The 27,175-nt window shown below is 43.5% G+C and overlaps 1 protein-coding gene across 10 annotated transcripts in view; it reads right to left on the reverse strand.

Annotated features, from left to right (window-relative positions):
- The window catches only part of GLI2 (GLI family zinc finger 2), a 388,026-nt gene that overhangs the window by 158,549 nt on the left and 202,302 nt on the right, over window positions 1–27,175 (reverse strand). For 4 of the 10 annotated variants that reach the window (XM_090143698.1, XM_090143697.1, XM_031590618.2 and 1 more), the window contains exon 1: window positions 19,059–19,354. The gene's annotated coding sequence lies outside the window, so the exon portion shown is untranslated. Of the gene's footprint in view, window positions 1–19,058; window positions 19,355–19,375; window positions 19,448–19,507; window positions 19,733–19,752; window positions 19,774–23,067; window positions 23,193–27,175 lie in introns of those variants that run through there. The other 6 variants (XM_090143691.1, XM_090143690.1, XM_090143692.1 and 3 more) reach the window with 4 other exon arrangements.

A 27,175-nucleotide genomic window follows, 5' to 3' on the forward strand; every position in this document is an offset into this window, starting at 1 on the left:
GTAAACTGGTAGGGCCCCAATTACAAACGGAGCTGCTAAAGTATCATGAATCAAACTCCAGAAAGTAAAACCAGTGTCTCCTGTAAATGCTACTAATGACCACCAGCTGTATAATTTAAATTCCTTTTTAAAGTAGCCTCAGCAATAAGGTAAGGAGAATTATTGATACTCCCATGCAGCAAGGAAACCAAACAAATTTTTAAAAATAATTCTGGAGTCATTCTGACATGAATGATTTATTTCTGCTGAATGGAAACCACTTAGTTTAAGGTGGCAAACTTGAGGCAGCTTAGTGGTTATTCCGCTCTCCTGAGACAAGTGGCCTTTAGCACACATCCACCCTTGATCTGGGTATGAAAAGTGGCTCAAAGCAAAGCTCTCCTATCCAGAAGTGCACTCTCACCACAGCCCCCTCAGTGACAGGAAGGGCTGCAATGAAGACACAATTATTTAGACATTTCCCTCCCCCCTGCAGCAAAATTCCCTATTAAAAGCATTCGCCAAATTAATCCAGTTCTGAGTTGAACAAAACTGCATTTTTCAGCAAAGAAAATATCCTCATGCAGAGTAGAATGAAACCCTTTAGTGGTTCTTTCTTCCCACAGGCTGAGAAAGGATATAATTCAGAAATTTCCCTGAAGTATACAGACACAGACCTCTTCGGGGCCAGCACAAGCAATACAAAACACATTTAAGAACAATTATAAAAGACTTCCAGCTCGTTTCATTTATGCTCCGAGCACACCAATACTTTAAAGTTTTCTGTCCTCTTTCTCCAAAAGAATAGCTGAGTTGCTGGTGTATGTTGAGTGCTACAGCCGCATTTGGTTCTCTAATTACACGAATCTCTGCCATCTTCCCTATGCTGAAGATAAACTATCATTTTAGTTGAGATGTTCTAACTTGATTTACGCAGCTAGTTTACCTAATTTTCCAATTTAGCCCTACAAGATAAGGAAAGGCAAGATGCATTCAAGAGAGTCATGCTTAGGCATAATGAGCAGATAAATGAACCCTTCCTCAGTTACTGTGGAGGACATTTTAAATGACAGACAATGCAGTGTGTTCTGCCAGTAGGAAAGTGATCCTTTGACCTTACTTTGCATTTCAAGTGAAGTGAAAAGCAGCAGAAGAAATGGGAGTTTCTGAAGAAAAAGTTAAGGTGCAGTATTGTAGATTTTTAAAAGACCATAGATCATGTGCATCGACGGGATCTTGTTTGATTTCTCTGAAGAAAAGTGGAAGAGTTTTTGGTTTCTACACACAGGTGCAGTATAGCTTTGATGGTGATTCCAGAGACCATAACTGAACTCACCCCCAAATGGTAATAGTACAACCCTCAGCTGGGGAGAAGTGCGAGAGGTAAGAGGAGGCCCTTATCAAAGAGCAGACATGACCCAACTTTCCATACCAACAGGGCTGTCTGGGCTGAGCTGTGGCTCGAGAAGCTGCTCAGGCTCATGTCCACTGCTGCAATGTCAAGAGCCACTTGACATCGAGATACCAGGATGCAGTATCAAGATGCACATATAAGGAATGGCACAAGGATTTCTGTGTAGAGCTTGCACATCTGTGTCAAACAGATAAAACCCACAAGGCACAATTTGAAACTGTCCTTAATAGAGACTGAAAATCTCTGGCTTCTTAATGAACAGGGTTGTGCCCTAAGTAGTGAGCAACAGGACTACTGCTGGAAGAGCAACCCATGGCCTAATACATCACACTGTCAAAAACCTTCTCCCATTATTCAATTGAAATTTGCCTTCTCTTAAATTTCATCCCATTACTTCTAGTTACACCCCATTGTACCACTCTAAATAATTCTTCATAGCCTTGGTGTTTACACCCTTCAGATATTTGTAGATTTATATCTCAACCACCCCATTTGTCATCCTTTAGCCAAGTTATCCATATTCAGCTCTTTTGGTCTTCTCTCATAAGTCAATCCCTCAAGCTCTCTTGTTACTTTTTTTTTTTTCCCTTGAACACTCTCCAATTTGTCAATCTCTGTTGTAATGGGGTGAAGCAGACCTGAATGCATTACACTTACTGTGGTTACCAGCGATATGTTTTGAGTCCCTGCTGCTTATTCTCTATAGAACAAACACCCAAACACACTTTTTTTAGGTTACCAGAAGAAACAGATTTGCAGCATTCTTATACTCACCTATTGATTCCTGGACCCCGGGACCCTGGGTAAAGGCTCTTCCTAGATCTCTCCTTCTCTTGTTTATTCCCCCAGGCAGTCTAAGATCTTTTGCTTACTCAAATCCTATTTTGAAATGCTGTGCTGCTGTTTGAGTGCTTTCCACAAGTCATCCACTAACTTCACCAAATGCCAAGTCTACCTGCCACTCTGCTCCCACCCTCACACGAGTCTTTCTCTCCATCTGGGAGGCCACGCTGGAGCCCTTCCTCACCATCTGTTCCAGTTGCCTACAAGGTGCCCTTCCCAGAGACTTTCAACCCACCAGGAAATGGAAGACCACACCAGGGCCTTCACACCTACGCACCGGCTGGGCTTGCATACTCCTGTGCTAAGCCAAATTCTTTGCTTTTAAAAACACCTTGGATGGTTACAGAAAACACGGGGCCCTGCAGAAACCCAATGCAAACGAAGCACAAATGGATGACATTCCTCCAACACCTGCGTCTTCATAAAGCCGCCGCTGTTCTTTCCCATCCTGTGAACACATCCGACTGCACATTTCCTCCAGAAAAGTCATCTGGACAAATAAGAGGAGCACTGCTGAAAATAGCTGACAGGGGTAAAACCACTACTGAACCGACTCCCGGCTGTGCAAGCACAGGCCTCGCAGCAGGCTGGAGGCTCCGGAGAATAACCGTGGGGAGCAGAGCTTGGCGCTGGGGCAGGCGTCAAATCCTGCTCCGGTGACAAGGGCAGGACCCTCAGAGGGAGGTGGCAGCTTCAAACAGAGGAGCGGCCCCCTGACCTTCCCAGCCCATGTACGCTCATGGCTACTGCTGGTCTGTCTGCAAGGGGACTGTGGTCACCAAGTGCTGGCCAGTGTGTGACACCACGGTCTAAGCTATCTCCATTTTGAGGCGATAACCTGTAAACCTCTGGGCAGCTGGGCACTTGATTCTTCTCAACACGTTCACTCTGTCCCACATTTTCTACACAGGACTTTAAAAGAGAAAATCACTTTTTAATAGCTACACAAAATAGCTTTTTTAAAATTACAAAGTTACTCTGCTGCACATCATCTAATATGAACTAGACACTATTACAGGCAGGAATGATTTGGTCTGCTGTTAAGATAAAAATTGCATACACACACGCCTATAAGCCCAGCTTTGTACAGATAACAACAAAGTAAAAGTCTCTGAAAACTGTGACAGGCACTTGTGTTCTGAAGCCATGTCAGAGGCATTATCAAAGACAGGTGGGACCTATCAGCTCCAGCTCACGGCCTCTCTCCCCAAAGCAGAACAGAACAGTGAGGAAGGACAAAAGCTGACCCCTCAGGGAATAGCTAAAGAAAGCATCCAAAAACACACAGCAAGCTCTGGCAAGAAGTTTGCATTTGCCATCACTTAAATTAGCAGCAAAGGAATCCCCAGGAGGGAGGAAATCTGGACTCTGTCCAACATTCAAATGCACTGTGCGAGGAGCTGTGGGGGAAAGAGCCACACACAAGCATTGTGGGTTCAGAAGAAGCCAGCACACATACTCCAGCAAACCCCAGACCTTTCAGTGGGCAGGAACACGATGGTTATTTACTGACTTGACTGTGTCACCAGGTGTCAGGAGAGAAGTTTATTGTAGGTGAGCTCAAATCGGAATTGCCTCTGTCATTTTCAGTCATCAGTTTGCCATGAGATGTCTTCAGAATACAAAGAGCTTTAATAGGTTATATATATATATCTTAAAACTTCTCAAGAGTTTAAGAACACTAAAATTTTCTAAACCATTGCAGTTGGTGATACAACTAAAATAGCACTGTGAATTATTATCTTGCTATCTTAACGACCAGAGCTGCTTTCAATTCTTCTACTATGTGCAGATCCCTCTGACTTCCAGAAGAAGAATCAAATGGCAAGTCAGCAACCATTTAGCTCATGACAGAAAGGATAGCTGCTCTACACCTCCATAACAGCCTAAAGAGTTGTGACATACTCTGGATGAAGTCCTTTAAAACACCTAAACAGATGTATTTTTCTCCACAAAACTCCTTACTAGGTTAAGAAGTAATTCAGCCATGTAAATTTAACTTAAGCTAGTAAATCTAATAACATCATTCTAAAAGCAATAAAACTTTCAGACCTTAATCCTTTTAATTCACTGTTTATCCCCTTGGCACCTAGACTATTTTTATTCTAGTCACTTTTGCTGTAATAAAAAGTTAATAAAACAACACCAGTTGTCCAACTGGTTGCAGAACAAATGAAGACGGGTTTCCTACAGGTTTGGTATCTGATCCCCCTTCTTTCAACAGAATTTATCCCAGCCCCCAATGGGCTGTCTGTGAGGCTGTTTCTGAGTCTTCTTCATGTCCCTTAAGCCTATGGGAGCCAAGACGGAGTGCATGGCTGTGAGCTCAATGTGCTTTTGCACTCGCCGCAGGTCTGGCAGAGCAGAGAGCTGCTGATTTTACATTCCAGCTTTCTCTTCTCTAGGGCACTGGCTGGCCCACTGAAGACCAACGACTTTAAGGCAAAAAACAGATTGTGAACGATCTATGATCTCCCTACGTGACAATGCAATGGTTTTGCTTTCTATGATTATCTGCACTGGCGTTGCTAATAACCACAGCTGTAACACATCTACATCCCCCAAGTGCCCTAGAAGATAAGATGAGCTTTGCAGACCCCAGGAAAGGCTCTTTCAGATAAGGAAAGGGCAGGAAAAGCACTGCTTTCTGAAAAGCCCCCTAGGAAATAACCAAACTCACAACCACTTCTTTCTTAAATCAAGGAGATGTGCTTCAAGTATCTTCTCATGTCCTCCTATAACAACACCACAAAAGTAAGGTTCATCACAGCAGTGCAAGTCCCAAACCCATTAAAGATTTCTGGTTTATAGCAATTGCCTTCAACAGCCCCTACATACTGGAATGCAAACAAAGCACAATGCATCAAACATACCACTTGTCTTTACATAGCTGCAGAGTAAGCTGCCTCTTTTCTGTAGCAAAAGCTCTGGATGGTTTTAAAGCATAACTCCTTGTTGAACATATTAGCATAAACAGCTCACAGTGGTCCACATGGGTGGGAAACAGTAAAATACTTGGGGCTGAAAGAAAGCCCTCTTAGCCACACTTGACCTCCCAAAGCAGCCCTTGCTTTTGTTATGAACCTGTGTTGAGAAGAGCAAACATCCTCTCTTGATGAGGGTGTCAAAGCCACAACATTTACATATATTTCCAAGGGTCTAAATCATGCTACCCTCTGGCATATACCTATTATGTGAAAATACTTGGTCACCTACTTCCCTGCCCCTAGAAAAAGGTGTTCAATGCCAATTCAGGACGTCATGTCTTCAGCCCTGCAAACATGCTCCAAACAGCCCTATACAACACCTGTACCCACAGCTGCCCAGGGGAGCAGGGAGGAGAGGGCAAGCTGCAGCACTGCACCTTAAAGCATCTGGAAATCTATATCTCTGGGGTTTCTCCAGAAGATAAGACAGAGCTCTTGGGAACTCAGAGAGTTCAGACCCGTTCTGTGAGACACTAAGGGCAAGTTAGTGCTAAAGTGGCTGCACTGACCCATCACCAAACTTCCCTACCAGGTGTAGGTGACCTGTCCAGACAAACAACAATTTTCTGCTCCAACTTCTCATCTTAAAACCACAGCTCTGAGTTTTTTAGATGCCTGGGAATTGTACCCACAACACTGATCTACAAACTCTCTCAAGGGAGGAAAGCTGCATTCAGTTGCTAGCAGAGAGGAAACTTACCTTGAGATTCCTTTAATTTACAGGTATGGCATGAACTCCTACCTATCTTGTCCCAGTGAGCAGCACTAGCCTAAGACTGAGCAGTATAAGAGCCTTGCTCCAATCAATAATGCTCAGACCTGAACAGAAAAATGTCATTTATAACATAAATGAACATATAATTAACAACTTGTTTTGAAAGTAGAGGAACTGATTATGGCTCTTTTCTCAAGGTTTTCTTTTGCCTCTTTAACTCAATACTACATGGCCCTCTCTCCCTCACCACCATAGACCAACCTCTCCCCTGTTCTCTGGTGGTCTCTTCTGCAATATCCCCAAAGGGAGATCAGGATCTTCTTCACCACAGACACAAGCTAAACATCTCAGCTGGGCAGGATACTCTGCTTGCTATCCCTTAGGCTGATGTGTCCAGTGCTAGCCCTTGCTACATCGCACCACTATTTCTGCCACTACGACACACCTAGCTGCTGTGCCCAGTTTGAGTCCCCAGCAAACCCAAGGAAGCAGTGAGAAATGAGGTCCTGGTTACAGCGGGACTCATCAGATTGATCCGACAGAGCCACAACTCTCCAAACCCTGCACTTGGATGGAATGGTGTCAGCTTTCCTTCTGAACACTGTGCACCTCATCATTCAACCATTGCATTCGCAATTACACCTAAACATGAAACATGAACTTTCTATTCTCATCCAGTTTTCAGAGGAAGCTAATAAATCACTCCTTTCTCCAGAAGAGAGAATTCCAAGCCTGACACCCAAGACACCGGCTGGGATCCAGCCTTTCAACAAGGACTGAAATCTAGGGTTTTAGAAGAATAAGAATGGGAACTTATCCAGTGCACAGCATGGCTGGCATGCCTGCAGGCTGGGATATCAGTTGGCACAGCCTGCACCAAAGGTGGCTGCAGGAGCACCGCCTACAGCAGTGAGGCTCAGAGAACTACTGGATGTGGGAGCTGTGGAATACCTGCTCCTGGCAGTGTAAGCCAAACTTAATAGAGTTGTTGAGCAAAAGCACTGTCTGCCTCCTGTCTCTGCCGGAATCAGGAGCAGCCCTCCTGCAGCTGGCAGCCCCAGGAGCTGCTCCCACAGCAAGCACCCTCACCTTTGTCACCCACAGCAGCACAGTGCCAGGCTGCAGTCTCACCTCTTCTGCCACCAGGACCCCAGCACCAAAGGCAGCAGAAGGAGGGATGTCCCACTTTCACAGGTGGCACGGCCATGATACTTCCTGGTTTTACCAAACAGTAAGGACCTTTCAGATGCAAACTCTGTGGGAGCCACCCTCACAATAGGAGGGACCCAAGGGTCTTGGGTTAATTTTTCTGGTGGCTTTCAGTTTGCTTCTAGCAGCCTCGCAGACCACAATGAGAGACGCCAGCATTTTCAGCTTGTACTATTCACACTATGCTCTAATCTAGTTTGCGTGTCCAGTCCTGTCATTAGCTGGAGGAAACATTAATCCAAGACAGTAGAAAAGGAGGAGTATAAAAAATTGTTTCTGGAAACAGCAATTCTAATGGCAAGTGTTTGTTATCTAGACCCACAGCTGAGTAAAACTGAAACACATTATACTCCACACACAACATTTTTAACCATATGTTGAAGCACTGGTGAGCTCCTGATCGTAACACACAACGTAAGCTGAAATATCAGCGTCTAAAGTGCCTGATTTAAAGCATGAAGGGCACTTACACTGAGTCCAGTTAAAATCACTGCTGCGAGTTTGCAGGGAAAGACCTTCATGTGAGGTGATAGGTATGGAGAACAGAGCCCGAGTCTGCACGGGAGGGGGAGAGAGGAACGCTCATTTCATTAGAAGTTATTCTGTGAGGTTGACTGGGGAGAAGATTATATAGCTGGAAGGAGGACTGAGACAGCTAAAGAATAACACATGGTATGCTTTCAAAACATACAGCAACATGTGACATTCGTCTGCAAGTCTGGCGCTGAGGAGCCTGTGGTCTGGCAGCAGTGAGAATTTCTGCTTTTTATTTCTGAAATCATCACAGGCATGTGAGTTGAACCCCCCACCTAACAGTCTGGAGGGAAGAACATAAAATCAGATTTTACGTACCGTACTCAGCCATTGTTCTCAGCGGATTTTATCCTCCAACTCAATTCCCACATCATTAAGTGATGCTGTCTCTTTAAAACACAATGCGGTGCTGTGCCAAAGTCTGCAATAAGGATCACTGGCACCAAAACAGTCAAAGCACAGAGCTTAATTCTCTCCTTAATAAGACAATTAAAGAAGAGTATTTGGATACGGCAGTCTGCAAGTACCAACACAGAGCACTGATATCTCCAAAGGCATGTTGATCTGAAGGCTTTATCATAGAGCATCTGTCACAACCAGATGCCACCAACACCTGAGAAAAGTGGGAAATAAAGTGGGTTAATGTTGCTGTGATGCATACAGAGATTTGTGCTGTCCAAGTTTCCACTTCTGAACATGTTGGAGGGGCATGATAAGAGCTGTCTTTTTGCTGCAATGAATGCCTTAATATACACGGATGAATTAGGTACACAGATGAGGATGGACACAAGCAATTGTCCATATGGTGGAGGCTCCTGACCACATCCATCTCTAAGTTTCCAGTCAAATAATCCTCTGGTGTTTTCTCTTAGCAGGCTTCACCCCACAGAGCTGAACCAAAGCTAGAGCAAAAGATAACCACAGCGATATAAGAGCTAATTAGTCATTTGATCAGCTGGCGAGAAGGCAGGGCACTGCAGTTCTGTGACCAAAAAACACCACCAATGACCTTAAAACTCCACTTTAAGGATGTGCAGAAATCTGCAGCCCACAGAGAGCGAGGGAGAAATGGATGATGTCTAAATTCCATTAGCTCACAGGAAGTGTTGAAACAAATTAGACGTTGAGTTGAGGTGTGACATCCACAGCAGTCAGACAGAGGAAGAGTACCTGAGCACTTGACTTGAACCACTGCACTTACTGTTCATGGTCTAGCCTGCGAGGGAAGCTGCAGGGCCATGTGATGTTGTGCTCCCAGAAGACATGCTGCCTGACTTGTGGGAAGCACAGACCTCATCCCACCCAGAACGGCATATAACAAAAGGGGAAAAATAACACGCAAAAAAACGCAGCTGCCCCACCTTCCCTACAGGAGGCACAAAATCCAGGCACACCATGCCAGGAGAGAGTAGCCAAAGGATGGAAAACTCACCTAGAAGAGGACACCTTGACTAGTCCACTTTTTCACTTAGTCTCCACGGAACTCCTGGTAAACCCCATGAACCTGCCTGTAATTCCACACGTAGCAATATGAAGGGGGTTGAGGCCAGCATGTCTCCCCTAGGCTGCAAAGTTGAATCTTCAGCAGCAGACAAGGACACCAAGATGGACAGGGCTATGGGTCCCACATTACTGCATCTCTGTCCTTCAGCCTGACAGCTGGAGCATGTCAGCTTCTGACCATGCCCAATGCACTACATATTTCCAGCCACATCTGAGGCTGTGCCTCCCCAGCATGTCATCATGTGGTGTAGATTTACCTGTGGGGATCAGAGAGAAACCAGCCCAGAAAGGGCAGCCCAACAAGGCTCCGGCTCACTTTCAGCAGGTCCCTCCACCAAAAAGGCCCTGCCCATCCCTGGAGGTGCTCAGTCTCATGTCGGATGGGGCCCTGGATGGCCTGATCTAGTAGCTGGCAACTCTGCCAACAGCAGGGAGGTTGAAACTGGATGATCTTTACGGTCCTCCCCAACCTAAGCCATTCTGTGATCCTGTGATCTCCCCTCTCCAACGGCTTGGATGGCATCTTGCTTTTGGGTATCTCTACCCTGGGAAGAGATTAAAGGAAGTGAATGCCTTGGCAGAGATCCCTCTGCCACCTGCACCACTGGAAATGCCCTCTGGAAAGTAAAGGAGGAGGATCTCTCACCTCGCACGCTCCATCCCCATCCGTCCCTTCGGTGCAGATCCAGACCTGCCATTCACCGCCCACCACCCAGTGTTCTTTGTCCCAGACAGGTGAACTCAGCTCCAGCACCAGCAAAGTTCTCAGAGTAAGCCCAATGCATAGTTTAAATTTTAGCAAACCCTGCCAGAGGCCTGGGAGTAAAATGCAGAAGAAAGGACTTTTTCTTGAACACAGAACAGAGACTAAGAGTGCAACAGCAAGGAAGTTTCTTAGGTTTACCGAGACAATGCAACCACAATTTGTGCAATGGTTTCCCCTTAATTCTCCTTTCTTTAAGTGGTGAAAAGACCCCAACAACAAACACAATAAAACAAAGACCTAACAATTATTCATGGTTTAGGAACACACATGATGTACTCAGCCCTATATTCCATCACAGTTTTGAGAAAGGAAGAGCGAAGCTTGGAGCATAGTTACTACAGTCTACAAAGGAATTCTAAATTTCCCAATCTGACTTGTTGTGAATTGGAGCAAAACCTCTAAATACTGAAATTCTCTACAAAAGGAATTCTAAAACAATCACTTGGAGTCTACTGAAAAAACAGCTGTACTGCAACAGCATTCCTTGCAATCAATATATATTTCTAAATTCTGACTAAAAACTTATTTCAACAGAAAACCTTCATTTAAGTGCAAAATAGTGACCCTGAGCACTGTCAAAAAAAAGACCCATTTCTCTTTTTTTCTGCCCATTTCTTTTGCAAATATGACCTGATTTTGCAAGAGATTTTAGCACTGATGATGCCAGGTACTGGAATATGACTCCATCAGCAAGCTCTAGTCAGGAAATACCAAAGCTATGGTTGCCAAAGCAACATAATTAACTTGATCACGGTACGTACACCGTGCACCGCTTCCCAAAAGGCCCTTTAACACCCAACTAATGGCAATGTCTGGAATGGCACATCAGGATTTATTTCTCCTCTAAGTTCTTTAAGAACACACCCAGCAAAAGGAAAAGTTTTCAGAATTACCGGGAGCTAAAAGCAGCCCTCTGCTCCTGGCCAACGGTTCTGGGGACAATCTTGTTGTGAATCAACTTGCATCACAAATGGCTGTAGAAGTCATGGAAACTCACAGTCCAGTTGCATAGAGCAAACACTTTTCAAAATGTTTCACTTTCGGTTTACATGTGTTAGGAAATTTAAGATTTCATTCTTTTATGGCAGAATTGATAATATTCTTACTACCTGGACAGGGAGGACCTGAAGTTGATGCTGAGCCTTGACCTCAGGGCCACAGATTTCCAAACCTGAATATGCTGTCACTAACTTAACACATATAATGTATCAAAAATCAGCTCCCTCTGCTCATCTGGAAAAAAAAAAAAAAGGACAAAAAAATGGGAAAAAAATTGAGTGATGGGCTTTTCAGCCTGTCATCAGACCACAGTGACCTCAATTTTTTGAGAAATAAAGTCAAAATCTATTCTTATCTTCAGAGATTCAAGATGTATTTATGTGTCAAACTTTCTCCCCCTTGTCCTTAGCCTTTGGGAAGCGCACTAAGAATGATATCAAAGCCTGAAAATCCTGCGATCCCATTTGTGTTCACCTCTGACCCGGGACGCCCATAGCTCCCACCACCTCCCCGGCTCATCCCCACCGCACGGCGCAAAATGCAGATCGGGGAGCAGCTCACAGCAAGCCCCACAGGATCAAATAGAGGCCACTTTGCATAGGAAAGCCATACCAATCTGCTTTTATATATTTATATATGTATTTTTTTTAGGCAGAAAAAAAAACCAAAAAACTTTGCTCTGGCATTTTTTTGCTTTTCTATAAGCCTTGAAAGATGTTTTACCAGCATCTTCCTCTCCCTTACACACAAATATTTGATTATTCTCTTTGAAATGTCTCGGTAACATCTACACGAATAAGATGCTGAATGCAAACACTGATTGATTCTTTCTTAGCCATCAAATGTGCTTACACAGCAACTACACAGAGCAAATGCACACAAATCTCACATTTCACGTTCAAAAATATGAACACGCCGTTTTTTTACTCAAACATAATGAATGAGCTTAAACATTACAACTTGAAATTATTAAGTAAATCATGGCACCTGCAAAGCTTCAATTTGCATAGCATTAATTCATGATGGCGTGTAAAACAAATTCATCACCCTCACTGTATTGTGGTCTGATTTATGTCGGAATTGGAAAAAATAAAAATCATGGGCACAAAATTATGTTGACAAGATGTACGTGCTCCTCTGTGCTCCTCGAAGCCCAAGGTGGTTCTTTTTTTTTTTTTTTCCTCTTTTTTTTTTTTTTTTTTAAAGCATCAAAACAACTAAATTATGTGAAAGAAGGCTGGGAGAAAGCATCTTGAAAAATGAGTAACGCGCTGGCGTCACATGAACACACTCTCCCGTTATTAATGTCAAGCATGGTGAAGATACTCTAGGAAATCATTACCATTCATAGCTACTAACAGCCATTAAATTTCAATCAATTCAACTTAACACAAGTGTACTTCAGTAGCCCTTACAGTCCCTTACAGAGGTGGCTCAGAAAGTCCTGTCTGACTTATGGCATTGTCCACTGCACAATGAAGCACTGCTAAGGACTGCTCTGAAAGGCGCTATCTTAGCGCTGGGAGCTGATGCTCTTTTAACACTGGAGCAATCAACAGACCTTGCTTTTAGGGAGGCTTGATACAAGGGGCTCTAATAGAAGGACTCCACAAGTCAGTACGAAGCAGACTGAGTTCAGATAGGGATGCTGCTTCCCAAACTGAAAAGAAATTTGGTGAGATGTTTTCAAGGCTTTTTCAATTAATTTTAGTAACTGAATCAGTGTGCTTCACATAGAGCTTGACAAATTCTAGGTGATCTCCTTGCTACAAAAGAACACGATCATTAAATATTTTGGGTGTTTAAAGGAAAAAGGATTGAATTTCCAGAGGCAGAATATTTAAAGTTCCCAGTAATGAATACAAGTCACCAAGCTGTGATATTACGGCATCTCCTATGCATCTGAATGGCATTTGTAACACTGGATGTTTTTTCCCCTGCTCTTGCAGGCATTCAGCTGTGCAGCTGAGCATCCCTTCCGGAGCATGGGGGGCACCAGGCAGCCCCGCACCAGGGATGTTTGTCACTATGTGGCATGGGTGAAGGACGGTGACCGCATAGAGCCCATTACCAGGGGACTGAACCCACACCATGTTCCACTTTGCAGCACTACATCCCAAAGAAGGCCTGTTCCTCCAAGGAGATTTCATTAGTTTCATCTGAATGAATTATCTACAGCAAAATCCCACATTTCACAGTGCATATAAGTCTTTTTTATTGCTCTTTTTTACAAACAGGAGCCCAGATTTTCCCAGTAGGACGCATCCTGCTGGGCACAAAGTCCTTTTGGTGGATTTAGAGGAAGTCTGAGATTGCAGGTGCACATTCCTACAGGAGGGACTGACACTTTCTGCATAGAAAAAGCAGATGCAGTCACAGGTGTGCCATCCCCGCATCTGAAATTGCAAGCTCTGACACAGATGCCCTTCTGTACCTTTCAGCTCATCCCTTAGAAGCATCAGCATTGATGACACTACTTACTATTGAAGTGTTTGGGACTACTGTGCAGAACTCTGTGGTTTTCCTTCCCCTGAAACTTTAATTTAGAGTGGTAGTGAAGTTGTTTGGAGTCCAAACATGCAAAAAATCTCTCAGGCAGATACATGCTCAGTTTTAACTCATTTCCCTACACTAATTCATGTTAAGAAGGTCGTTATTGAAAACTCTTCCAGTGACAGGATCAGAAAGTGGCAGAGTTCAAGTAAATCATGCCAGGGAAAATGTTAGCAATGCTTAATCATACTGGAAGCCACATTTAATTACAGCTTTTTAAGTCCATCTGGGAGAAACAGAAGAGACTGAAGTATGTCACCTGAGATGATCTAGATACTGAAACTATTTGTAAGTTAACAAAAGCATTTGCATCACAAAGCGCTCTGGGGCAGCACCATGGCGAAGCAGATGTGTAATGAACAAGGATCATAGCACCAAAACAATCGGGATTGTAAATAACTGCTACTAATCTGCAATCATTTAAATTTGGGTTTAATTGCTAGGCAGCAAATACATTTCATTCTTGCAGAGGGAAACGCTCTGCGGAATAGACATTCTGAGGTATTTAGCGGTAGAAGCAACGCAGTCAAGAATCCGAAAACCAGGAGGGCAGAGAAGAGACAAACAGAGGGGATGGATTTGCTGCAACATCTCACACACATTAAACAAACTTTTCCCCCGAACAGAATTAATAGCACGGCCATCCCCACTGTAACGTACTGTAAGCGCCGCAGGAGCGGCACAAAGATGCGCATGGGAGGCGAGAGGTGCCAGCTATAGAACTACATTCAATCTAGTGCTAGTGAATAAAAAGTTCCCTTTATTTCTCTGTTGTTTTTGGTTCATTAAATTTTCCACAGATTTGCGGAGAAGAAAACGTGATCAATAAACCTTGACAAAAGTGAACATGTGAAAAAGGCGAGAGAAAGGCACAGGAAGATAAAAGTGATATCCCGATCCCAGATTTCAGAGGCAGATGACCAGAGCTCTGGGCTGCTGAATAATCTGAATAGACCATCATTTCTTTACAGCCTTTTACTTTCTTTTTCCTGACTGTTGGAACTCTTCATTCAATACAATAGTAAATGCACTAAAACTTTTTTTCTCATGCTAATGGTCGAAATCGGGCGCTCACAGTTAAAACACACTTCCCACCAACTTGTTTTCTTTAAAAAAAAAAAAAAAAATTAACCTATTCAAGTTAAACTAAAATGTCAAAGACAGCTTAAGGCTTACTCTCACCATTCCACAAAATTAATGGTTTTCTCCCCAGCAGATACAAAAAGAAAAGCCTTGAATAAGGATAAAGCTGCTAAACTCTTTTCATATGAAAAAGAACACTTAGAAAGTAAAAAGAAATACATCCAGTACAAAGACCCTGGCACCTACAGTTCTAATTTGTATTGTTTTCTCTTGGAATATTTATAATTGCAGTGAGGTGACAGCCAGGCTCAAATAACTGCAGAAGGACGGAAAAGGATGCGCTGGTGTGTTTGGGCAGCCGTGCCCAGTGACAGTGCTGCAGATGCTTCCCCTGAGCACAACGGGGACCCAAAGGAATCCATTTTCAAGTATGTTTTCTAATTTGGGCGTCCACTTCCAAGCACAGAGACCTCCTTTCAGTGCTACTGAAGATTCAGAAATCCAAGATAACTTTTAACACTCCAAATTTTTGAATGACAGGATAACAACTTTCCTGTAGCACATTTTACCGTTTGAGAATCTGGGTTTTTTTTAGAACTCAAAGAGAATGGAGTGTGGTTTAGTAGTAGTAGAGCATGAATGAAGAAAAGTGCAGTGGCCTCTCCCACACTATGCATTATCTCATAAGTATTTGCTTCCAACTGGAGCTTGGCCTGCAGAAAATTGGACCTAGTGATGTCACTTGTTCGCAGTCATCCCAGTAGGAAAAGCTACAAAGCTGTGGCCTCTCCACCTCTCAAGGCTGCCATGCAAGATCCGATCCTCACCACTCAGGCACCAAACATCAGTGAATTTCTCTAAGATTTCTTGTATAGGATCAGCTGTACACGTGGGTCAAGCACTGTGCACTCTGCATGCACTGGCAGACATGTACATATACACACACATGCACACGTGCAGTGCTTGCCTCTAACACAACGCCTTCTCCAAGTTCCTCATACCAGGATTTGTTGTTCATTGCTATCATTTCATTTAGCGTTGTTTTCATTAATTCCTGAATACCTCCTGTTGTTTCCCTTTTCTTTGAAAAGGCCTTGGGAACAGCGCTGGAGCAAACAGCAGCAAACCCTAAATACCACTTCATGCTTTGTGGCAAGTTGTCCAAATGCGCAACTGTTTAAAATATTTACCCAGGTATACAAGGGGGTTGTGCAGCACTCGAACAATGCACTGGAATCTTTCCCATCAGTATGAGAGCAGACAAAAAGCAGAGGCTGCTTAACCTCAATGTCTCAGCAGCAAGTGAGAAGTGCAAATATTGCATTTCTATAAAGCCCTGGAAGCTTCATAGGAATGGAGTGGCAACTAATTAGTTTGATGCTATAGTCACATCTAATGTCTCTAAGTAGCTGCTTTGAAAAAATCTGGCTGCCTTGAAATCCTTGGCCAGATTATTAAGTGGAGGCTTTGTGGCAAAGCAATAGATAGGTGTTTGCTGCACAAATACATACAGATTTTGGTGATTGCTCATTGAATCCACTGCCTCCGCTAATCTGCACTGGAAACTTCCCTCTGAACAGAGCACTTCTCAGAGTACAAAAGCATGAAGTATTTGTGTACCTTTCAGACTACAGGGCAAACAACTGCCGTACAGTAGGCCACCAGCCCCAAGGGAGGCAGCTGACCGGGTGTCCTCCTTACAAGCATGGAATGAGGGTAATGCTCATGAGATCTGGGCAGATGCTCTACCGTGTCCTTAAACAAAGAAAAATGGGGACAGAAGACCAGAAAAGTCCCTTAAAAAGTCAAATTTGATCTAAACAGGAATTTATCAGGATCACACACGCACCAAAAAAACCCAAACATTTTGAACTTATGTAACAAAGTGATCCATAACCCTTCCCCTGTACAGCTGGTCCTATTGTCCCAGAGCCTCTACAGCCCTCTGAAAATACATGACTGTAAGGTACATCACGGTGTGAGCCTTTAATGGCATTAAAACCACAGAAGCCAGAGGAAAAAAATGATCTTTTGCCACAAAAGTTCCAACTGCTTTTAAAACAACACCAAATCCTGATCGCTATATACCATTGTGCCGCAAAAACAGTTCCTATCCCAGTGTGACTGCAGTATTCCGCGTGATGCCGGGGAATGCAGGCTGCTGTGTATTGGATATCTGAGGTCAAGTTCTGTTTTCTTTTACACAAGTATAAACTGGAGTAGCTTCATTGAAATTATGCCAGATTTATACTGGCATATGCCTCCAGCTCAAATTCCTCTACGGCTCTAATTTTTCTCTAAATGAATGACCTAACACAAACAGTATTTGTCCATCTGTATACATCCCCTCTGACACACTGAAAAAAAAAAAAAGACATTGAAAGGAAGTTGGAAACAGTCCTCGAGATCTGTTTTTCTCTGAAGAACAGCAGTTGCATTTCTGGGCACTTCAAAGCCACATACTTGAAGCAATAACAACATTTAAGCTCAAGTGAATCCTACCTCACCTTGCTTTACAGATTAGCTCTTCCACAAACATACATAGAGGCCAGGACGTACACAGACACAGAGATCAGTTCATCTTCAGTGGATCAGGCACGTTTACTACTACGGATGGGTCACGTTTTCAGTCAAACCCATTTCCAAGAGTTATTCAGAGTGAAAAAAACATAATGAATTTCATTCACTTCTTAAAAGTTGTCAGTTTTGCCATAACCTTCAGTATGGCATTTTTACTGCAATTCAAAGGTTGACAGGTGACAACATTTCCTGCAGTCCCAGCCAAAACACAAATCACCATATCCACCCCTCAGGGACGCCGACCCAAACCAGTTCACCAGCGGCAGCTGCTGTGCACCGTAAGCAGCGCAACGCAAACATCCCAGCAGCAGCAGTTATTCAGCAGATCATCTTTTCCAGGTTGGTGTGCAGCACAGATTGCACTTAAGGCTCCTTTTTTAGTGAAGTGAGTTAGGTTTAGACCTTAAAACTTTTTTTCTTTTTTTTTTCTTCCTTTTTGAAAGGCAGGTAGCTACAACAAACAGATGAAATCAATCTTACAACCAATCGCCCTACCCCACTTCTGTGTATTTTGAATTTCAGGACTTATTTACTCTACTTTTTTGGCACCAACTCCACAGTGCATGCCAATGTGATATCTGTTGAAATGCTCTTTTATGGAGCATGCTGGTCACACATCTACTTCCACAGCCCCGTGCATCCCGAGAACCTCAGTTGCAATAAATAATTAATAACGGGTAGGGCAGGAGGGCAGACAAAGTTTTACAACTCCTCCCTTTATCTGTAAAAGCAACCAACGCGACGCGCCGGTGAGATGCTGATTTATCCGAGCACAGAGGTGGGCACACAAGTGATGGAACCGCATGGACCACGTGGCTGTTTACAGGAAGGAGCGAGTTCGGGGGCAGCTCCACGGTTCTGCCACTCCGGGACATTGGCTCGCTCACACCCGGGTACCAAAGGCCGAGCCGGGTCGTGTTGGGCTGCGCACAGCTCCCGGGCGGGCAGAGCGCAGCGCAGAACCTCCCATTAAGTTTCTAAGGCCCGGCTGCAACGAGCAAAAAAATAAAATAAAATCCCGTACCCATCGCAAAAGGAGCGGCAGGACCGCTGCTAAACCATCCCGAGCCCTTACCCTCCACAAGTCAGGTTTCCCAGGAAATGATGGCAATCACTTGAGGCAGAAAAGGCATCTAAATGAGCCCATCTCCCTCCCTTCCTTCCCGATTGTTTTAAAGCCACCGAGTCCCGGGGAAAAACTCTCAACTCCCTAAGTCCTTAATAGGATTGGAGTCCGGGTCTACTCCGAGCCGCTCCTCATCACACAGGGATCAAGTTGCAGCAGGGAATTTTTTAAATTCCTCGGCAAATATACTTGTCGAAAGATTGCCCCTCCCGGGGGGGGGGTTGACAAGGAGGGGGAAGGGGGGGAGGGGGGATAAGTTAATAAAATTAAAATAACGAAAGGGCGAACTCAGTGATGGCCACGGGTTGCTCCGGGGCCGGGCCAGGCGGTCCCCGGTGTGGGGACGGTCCCCGCAGCCCCGGGGAAAAACAATGATCCTGGAGACAGCGGTTCCCCCGAGGGGGGGCACAGCGGACAGACGGACACGCACCGCGCCGCAGCGCTCCGCTCCCCGGGAGGGGAAGGGGGGGGGGGGGGGGCAGGGGAGAGAGAGAAACAGGCACGGGTGCGACCCCCACACAAAGAGGAGCCCCCCACCAAATTGTCACCCTCCCTCCCCTCCCCCCCCCCCCCCCCCCCCCCCCCCCCAGCCCGCTCCGGCGCGGAGCATCTCCGCCAAAAGCGGGAGGAGAGGCGGAAAAGGAGAAGAAAAAAAAAAGAAAGAAAGAAAGAAAAAGAAAAAAGACAAAAAAAAAAAAAAACCACACCAACCCAACAACAAAACCTAAAAAAGCACAATGAAAAGACACAATAAGCATCAACTTTACCCAAAAAGCGGAGCAGCAAGTTTTCAGCAGGCGAGCGGTTGCTGCGGAGCAGAGCTACTCCTCCGGACCCCCATCATAAACTTGGGGGAGGGGGGCGTGGGAGGGACTTTCCCTCCGTCCTTCCCTTTTGTGCCTCTCCCCTCTCTTTGCTCCTCGCCAAAAGCTGCGGCGGAGCGCAGCGCGGCGCTGATGCGGAGCGGCCCCGCGGAGCCGTGCGGGGAGGCCGGGGGCGGCCCGCGGAGCTCCCGCTGCCCATCAGCCCATCGCGGGACGCGGCGCGCACACTCGCACGTATATAAATAAATATATATACACACACGCAGGCTGAAGTTCGGCGGCTTGCGGGGAAGAGGCTGGAGAGCTTTCGAGGGAGGAAAGACTGGCTGCAGGGTTTGTGTTTTCTCCCTCCTCCTTTTAAAAATAATAAAGGAGAATAAAAAGCTTCGCACCCTTTCGGTGTGGTAGCAGAGGACCTCTCCTGATCCTCTCTCTGTCTTTCCCCCTCTTCTCCCCTACCTTCCATGCCCCCTCCCCCGGGCAAAGCGCAGCGGTTCGGTGCGGGATTATCCCACCCCCGCTCAGCTGGAGGACATCTACAGCAAAACCCCCAAATCGCTCTTCTTCGGGGAAAGCTGACCGAAAAAAACACACACGCAACCCCAAACAACAAAACTTTGGCCTCATGTGGACGCACCCGTGCAGGGGCGGGATGGAGCTCGGGGTGCATTTCTCCAGCTCTTTTTTCCTCCTCCACTCTGTGTTCCGAACATCTCCACGGCTGTAACCTGGGCCTGGCCCTTGGAACGTCCTCCCCGGGAGAAGCGTTCGTTAAAAATTGCTCCCTAAGCACAGTGACTAACCTGGCCAGAGCACATTACTCTGTTTAATCCTTGTCTTTTGGGAGCAGGGCTACAAGGAGAGGAAAATATCCCCCAAACCTACCCCTCTCCCACCCCAAATATCTTCACTTTTGCACTGATCTGGTGCATTAACGTTAATACCAACGAGGAATGCAGCAGTTTTAACTTGGACCTTGGCCAGACGGCGCTCGTTACTTGATTTGTTTTGATTTCTTTGACTATGGAATTTATCAAAAGTTTAAAACACAACCAGATGCTGCTGGGGAGAGTCACCATGCTGTACCCTACAGCAAGCTGAAACTCACCGGACCATCGGGGTATCCGACTCCAGCAGGGTTATGTCCAGTTCCATGGCAACCGCATGCCACATCAGCCCCCAGCTTCGCTTTCAGTCCCTTGGGCACTGTTAACATTTGCCAGCAGATTTGCCCAACGCACAGCCCAGGTCTGGGCAAGAAGAGAATGAGCTTTATGCCCCTTGGAAACCTTTCTGTATAAAATACAATCTGACTGGACCCTGCGCTCGATACCTCAATTTAAATTCTAAAACCTGCTACTAATTATAGTGCCTTTGGTTTGAATGCTTGCACACCTTTTTTCTCATAGAATCATTAAGGTTGGAAAAGACTACATCATCTAGTCCGAACATCATTCTGTTGTATGGCATTAGAAGGCTAACATTTGAGAGTGACAACTGGCTTCCCATGTAACCCAAAACACCATTTATACCATGCAGATATCCCAGGGAGACAAAGCAACAGGTTATTTCACCAGTCACCAGCATTACAACTCTTTTTTGATCCAAGACTAGCACCAGCATGCACCCACTATCTCATGGAAGTTCCTTCTTCCTACCATGGCACACATGCAGCCTTTGTTGGGCCAGAAATGCAACCTTTCCCCATGTGGATGGAGGATTTTGTGCTGCAGGGGGTTTCATTGCTGAAGAGCACTCCATTACAGAAAGAGAGGGGTTTTGGTTACCAGGAGTAGGAACAAACCAAGCCTTTGATTTCAGCAAACAAAGCGCACTTGTGCACCCAGGTACTTCACTGGGGGAGGATGACCTACCAGCCAAGGGGGGTGGAACAGAATAAGAGGTTTCTGGATCAATCAGAAACTACTGGAGAATAAAGCTATGTGAGATATGTCTTAAATTCTTGCTGCAGTTATTAGAATATATACACATCTAGAATGTTGGCCAAGAATTTTTTTAAAATCAAAAGAAGGAAATAATGGATTAATTCAGAGCAGTTTTATAGTTGAGAAAGACTGTTATTCTTTCTAGAATTCACATGCGCAAATCCTTTAGAAAAAGATGATTCTTAAGCCTGGGGGAAGCTCCTCCTTTTTGTAGCAGGATGATGGCGGGTGACGGCTGGGGCTCTTTGAGAACCTCCAGTTGGCTTTTACATTATCTGATCGCTGTAGCTCATCCGTCCTTCCCTCTCCTGCTCTGCTCATTGAACTGCCCTCTCTTAATCTTCCATAGGTGTCTGAGATTAAATAGATGACAGAATGACTGACATTTGGTATACATAAAAGAATCAAAATATGAACAAGGGGTCAAAGTGCAGCTCTTCCCTCTGGTCTTCTCTCTGCTCTTGTACAGCTTGATGGGGGTGAAACCAAGTAGGGATTTGAAGATATGTGACAATGCACAGTTACTATACCTTGCTGTAGCATGAGTGTGTGAGTATGGAGGATACATTCAGAAAAGTTCTGGACTAAGGAGATAGGTTTTTAATCATAATTTAAAAAAAAAAAAAAAAGAAGAAAAAAAAAGAAAAAGCTCTCTCAATAAGAAAAGATTGACGTACCGCCAGCTCCACGATTGCTAATCTGAGGTTTGTCCCACTTCTGTTAGGTCAGTGGCATGAATATGATTAACGATTAATATGATATGGGGGAAGTGAGACCAGCTCAAAATGGGGAACAAATGGGGCTTTTAAAATGTTTGGTTTGGTTATGAAGAAAGATTGTAATTTTTTCTTTTTAAATTAAAGAAGATATTTAAAGAAAACAGCCAAAAAAACAGTGGGGGATGTTCTGCTTGGTTCTGCTCATATCTATAAGATTTATTTCTATATATCTTCATAGATCCTCCTAATAAATTAAAAATTCAATGAGTATTCCAAAGGATATACATAGATAGAAGCTACCAGAAAAAAAAAACTGCTTTAAATACGTATCTTTTTTAGAAAGAAGACAATAATGATGTATAGGATGATCACTAGGAGCTAGAGGACTAAAACTACATTTCATGCAGTTCGTATCTTTATGGCATCTGGTTTAAGTCCAAGTGGAAAGTAGCACTTGATCAGTTCTGCCCTGATTTAAATAGCTGTATCAGCTCTGGGGTCAGTGACATAGCACAGAGTCTGAATGCATCTTCATGACTTTAGAATATAACTAATTTGAATGATATTCAATAAATTAAGAACTCCATGTACAATGCTGGCTCAGAATTCGCTAGGAGAATGGGGAATATTTTTTGGCACAACACATTGCCTTCATTTTTTTTTTCAAAGTAGCCCTCTTACCTGGGGGAAATCGTAACTTTGTGCAGTGAGACAATACTCATCGGGTTGATATGCAGCTTTGATTCCTATCTGCCTCAGTGTATGTGTTGTCTCTTGTTTAAAGCTTCAGTGGGAAGTTCCTTGAGGCAGATACCATTTTCCTGCATTGTACATTTTGATTAAGCCCTATACTTTTTTTTTTTTCCTCTCTCTCTCCAAAATCTATCCAAGAGAGTAATCACTGTTAATTTTCTGATAGCTTTTTCTCTCTTTTTCCTTCCACTGGAGGTCAATTCTTGCCAGGTTTAATCTCTGCTGCATCAGAAATGCAGAACTGATACCATAAACTTTTGTCAAGTTTTTCTGTGGTTATGAAAGGTTACTTCCATGCTACATCAGCAAATGAGGCAGTACTTTTATTTGCTACAAAACCAGCCTGGAAGCCTGCCTTTCATTACAAAGAGCGTGCAAGAGCTTATTAAATCTTAAACAAACTGCTTTGCCTTACTAAAACAGGACTTGATTCACGTGACTACAGACACGGAAAGTACTGCTTGTAAAATGGTAAAAGTAAACCATCTGAATGTGCATTCTCCACAAATGAGAAACATAGATACCATCCCCTACCTGTCTTGACTGAAGGACAAAAGCTTCTTCAAAATGCAGAGAGCCTGTGTGTTCCCCGCAGCTTTCAAGAAAAGTCAGACCTGGCTTGCTCACAGAGGGTGAGGAATTCTTTCTCTGGTTCAGATCTGAAACAGAAAATCAGATTTTCCCTAAGAGAAGGAACTCAAAGATCCAGCTACCAAACTATAGAAAGTTCAAGATGAAAAGTTCAGGTCTGGGTCTGTGCCTCTCACAGAGCTTCCAGCAGTGGCACGCTGTGATTGACAAGTTTCTTCCCCAGGGCTAGTCAGTGTGTTGTGTCCATAGCAGGAGATGAGTGGGACGTACAAAATGGTAGCTGGTTCCTGTATGTGGCATTAAATGAAGAGCTGTAAACAGCTGGAGTTAGGCAAGGTACAGAAAGAAAACTTCATAAGAAGTTCATAAGTACTAAGCTTCTTGAAATCTGTACTTGAATTCATCGGGGAACTGCAAATGACTTTTTCATTCACTTCAGAGATGGAAGAGAAAATCTGTTGAATTTTGCAGAAAAACAGAAATCTCTATCAAGAGAAAATGGTGAGTCTGGTCCTCCAGAAAATGGTGAGTGTGGAGAAAGGAGTTGAACACAGTAATCCTTTTGGGTCCCTTCCAACTTGAGATATTCTGGGATTTATACATTATCCTATATTGTAGTACACACTCTATCAGCGTAAATACAGTGATAATTTTCATTAAATTGCCATGATTTTAGGGCCATTAAAACATTATCTATGGTGGCCAGTGACTATAGAAAAAGGAAAAAACTTAGTTTGGACTTTCTCATCACCAAAAATCTTTATCCATTTAACCTTTACAGTTCCATAAATTTAATTAGAGTGCCTCACACTTATCTCAGGCAAGGCCAGATAAAGAGTCCCTGATAAAGCTGGAAAACAAATCCTAATTCTTAGACCAAAATTCAGGCAACTAGATAGTGCTGTCTTAAGAAGAACTGTTTTGTCAGAGCTCAGAGTTCTTTCTTCACCTTCACTTTCAGAGGATATAAAGTGTTTGAAAATAGCTCACGTTATCTGCTTTCGTAAGTCACTTTTTTTTTACTTTTTCTAAGTCTTTCAGAGGAATTACAAATCTTCTAGAAGATGTTTCAGCAAAAAAATGGAGGCTGTAAAGGAATAAAAAGTTTAGAAACAAGAATGTGACCATGTTATCCATATCTCAGAGTTCTTGTGTGCTGAGGGATCCTCTCTCCAGACTCCTCTAAGGGTTGCAGAGCAAGAGGTAAAGTTGGATACGTACATGCTAAGATTTTTGACAGGGCTCCTATTATTCTGTACTCAATTTTTCAGACAGAGATAGTCTGCATTCTTTGAAAATCAGATGTCTGTGAGTTATCTCAACTCAGGCAACCAACATACCCATCCTTCTCTGTAAATCTTAACTAATGTTGATGATGATGAGCAAAAAAAATGCAGACACAGTTCTATGAAACTGATGAATAGCATGAGATGTCTGGAAATTCTATCAAACTGATGTGAATTTCCATTACATTTGGTGAGAAAACGAGTGATATCAACACTTGAAATCAGAAGGGCCTTGAATCCCTAAATAATAGCCCTCATATGCTACTGCCCACAGAGGTCCAGACTATTTTTGCTGAAGATACAAGTAATGTTTGCAATCATGCCTAATATATTTCAAATCAGTTATATTGTTTATAGATTGCTTATGTCAAAACCAGTGAATTCTCCAGTGTGCTTTAGGATTTATGCACTCTACTTCTTTGCAAGGTTTGTTCTTATTTGTTGCTACCTGCAAAAATATATCTCTTGGCCCCAATTCACAGTGGAACAATGTTAGGTCATTATTCCTTGAATTGTTAGGCTGTAAAGAAGCAATTTCTCACTAACCTGTGACACAGGAAATTGTGATTCTGATGTCAGGTCATTTCTGGAGTTCCTTTTACAACAATCTGTTTTTCTGTCAGCAAATGACATTTATGTATTATTTCCAGGAAGTGTAGGCTTTAGTATTTTCATATGTATACCTCCAATATTTCTCTTCTGCCTCTTATTCTGCATAGCCCAGAGCTTTAATATATGATGCAACAGATAAATAAATATATTTTGATTGATAGTGCAAATACCTGGTAGCTGAAACTAGTGCTACTTTAAAGTACTTCTCGGAATAGTTGGGTTTCCTTCTCTTGTTTTCAGTGAGATTTTCTCTTATGAAGCCTTGCAATGAATGATTAATGCTTGGATACCCCTTCCTGTACATCCTCTACTGAACTAAGGTGCTGCTCAGTGTTCCTTGTGAAGGGAGCACAACCAAAACTGCCATCACAGAAAGATTTTATACTTTCTTTGATAGGGTTTGGTGTTACGAACCACCGTCACTATTTAGGTTCAGAACTTCTTATGATGAGAGAACAGATACTTTTACCAACATACTGCAACCCAATGCAGAATTAGTTTATTGCACTCATTTGAAACTTGGTGACATGTAAAACATCTGACATATGACAGTTTGCTTGTGTTTTACAAATAAATATGCATATTGACTACCCAAGCAACAATGCACTGACAGAATACGTTTTACGTATACTTGGGGAATGGATGCTATAAAGTTACACATCCACAGAGACAGAAGTTATTTCCATTAAAATTCACAGCATCAAACCTTTCCACAGAACTTAACCATTTCTCTCTCTCTTCTCTCCAGTATTACTTTTTAGGATAATAAGTAGAGACTCCTCCTGAGAAATCCCAAACATTTACAGAGCAGAGCCTAAATACTGTTCCCTTCATACACGGGAGATGATCTGTGTATGTCTCCTGGGCTAAGCAGATGGGATATTGTTCTCAGTGATAGATAATATGCTAGATTATGTACCTTTACACAAGATAAATGTGCAGCTTCTATAAATCAGAATCTTACTGAGCACAACCACAGTGTGTCGTCAGCATAAGTGCAGTACCTATTTAATAACCCAAGAGAATCTGTTAATGTGCTTATAGAACAAAGACATCACTAGAAGGTGACCAGCAAGAACAACATAAACTTTCACTGAAAGACTGAAATGCATTTCTAGCAGCATAAAAATCACATTTCTACCTATAAAAAAAGCAAGACCGAAGAAATTACAACCCGGGACTTCCAAATTCAGAGTGGACAAACTCTAGAAAACATACAGTAGTAATAAGCTCTCATGAAGGAGAGAATGATCACGTTACCAATATGCAGCTTACTAATCCTTCATTTCCTCAGCATCAGCAATCACAAAAAAAAGTGATAAAACGTTGATACAAAATGTAGGATAGAGCTGGCTCTGTAGTAATATGACCTATTAATATTCTAATTAATCTTCTAGTATCACTGAACAATCCTCAATTCCAGCTGGCAGAGCCAGTACAACATAACCTACATACTAACTGCAGCATGGTGAGAATGACAGAGGACTTGGGCACTGCATTGGACATCTCATCTGGGAACTGTTGCTCTCAGTTTCCAGCATACAGAGAGAGTCAAACACAGGCTGTGTCACGTAAATTCAGCTGCTACTGTGAACCCCTTCTGGGGGAAGCTGTGTTTTCCCCCAGCCCCAACCCAAGTAGATTATTGGGGAAAGTACAGCATGAACACCCCCATACTGACTGTGCAGATTGCTATCAATATAAAGAGCAACATTCCTCTCTGCAAAGATCATCTCAAGGTACTGACAAACACTAAATATGGCCAAGTACTCCTTACTTACGGATAAATCTTAAATATCAGAAAGAAGAAAATTAAAGCCATTAAGGTCCTTCCATCATTCTGTCCCTGTGCCCCAACCAGCAGCAGGGCCCCCACAGAGCAGAACTGGTAGCTCACGGCATCCTGGTGCAACCCAGCAGCTTATTCCATCCTGGGGCTTCTCCCACAGGCCTCCCACAACATAGCTGAAAAACGTGCAGTATTCTGATATCAATATATTTAACCTAGCAAACGTTTTCTTACGCTGCAGTAATACTTTTCCCCTCCTGGGTGATACAGACAGCCCAATCTCTGTGTTTCTTTCCAAATGTTCTCGGTGAGCATCCACTTTCTCCATCTTATTTGAAGAACTAACTGTTGAAGACAAAGATTA

The sequence above is a fragment of the Phasianus colchicus genome, chromosome 7, assembly GCF_987193195.1.
Source record: "Phasianus colchicus chromosome 7, bPhaCol1.hap1.1, whole genome shotgun sequence".
Taxonomy (NCBI): Eukaryota; Metazoa; Chordata; class Aves; order Galliformes; family Phasianidae; genus Phasianus; species Phasianus colchicus.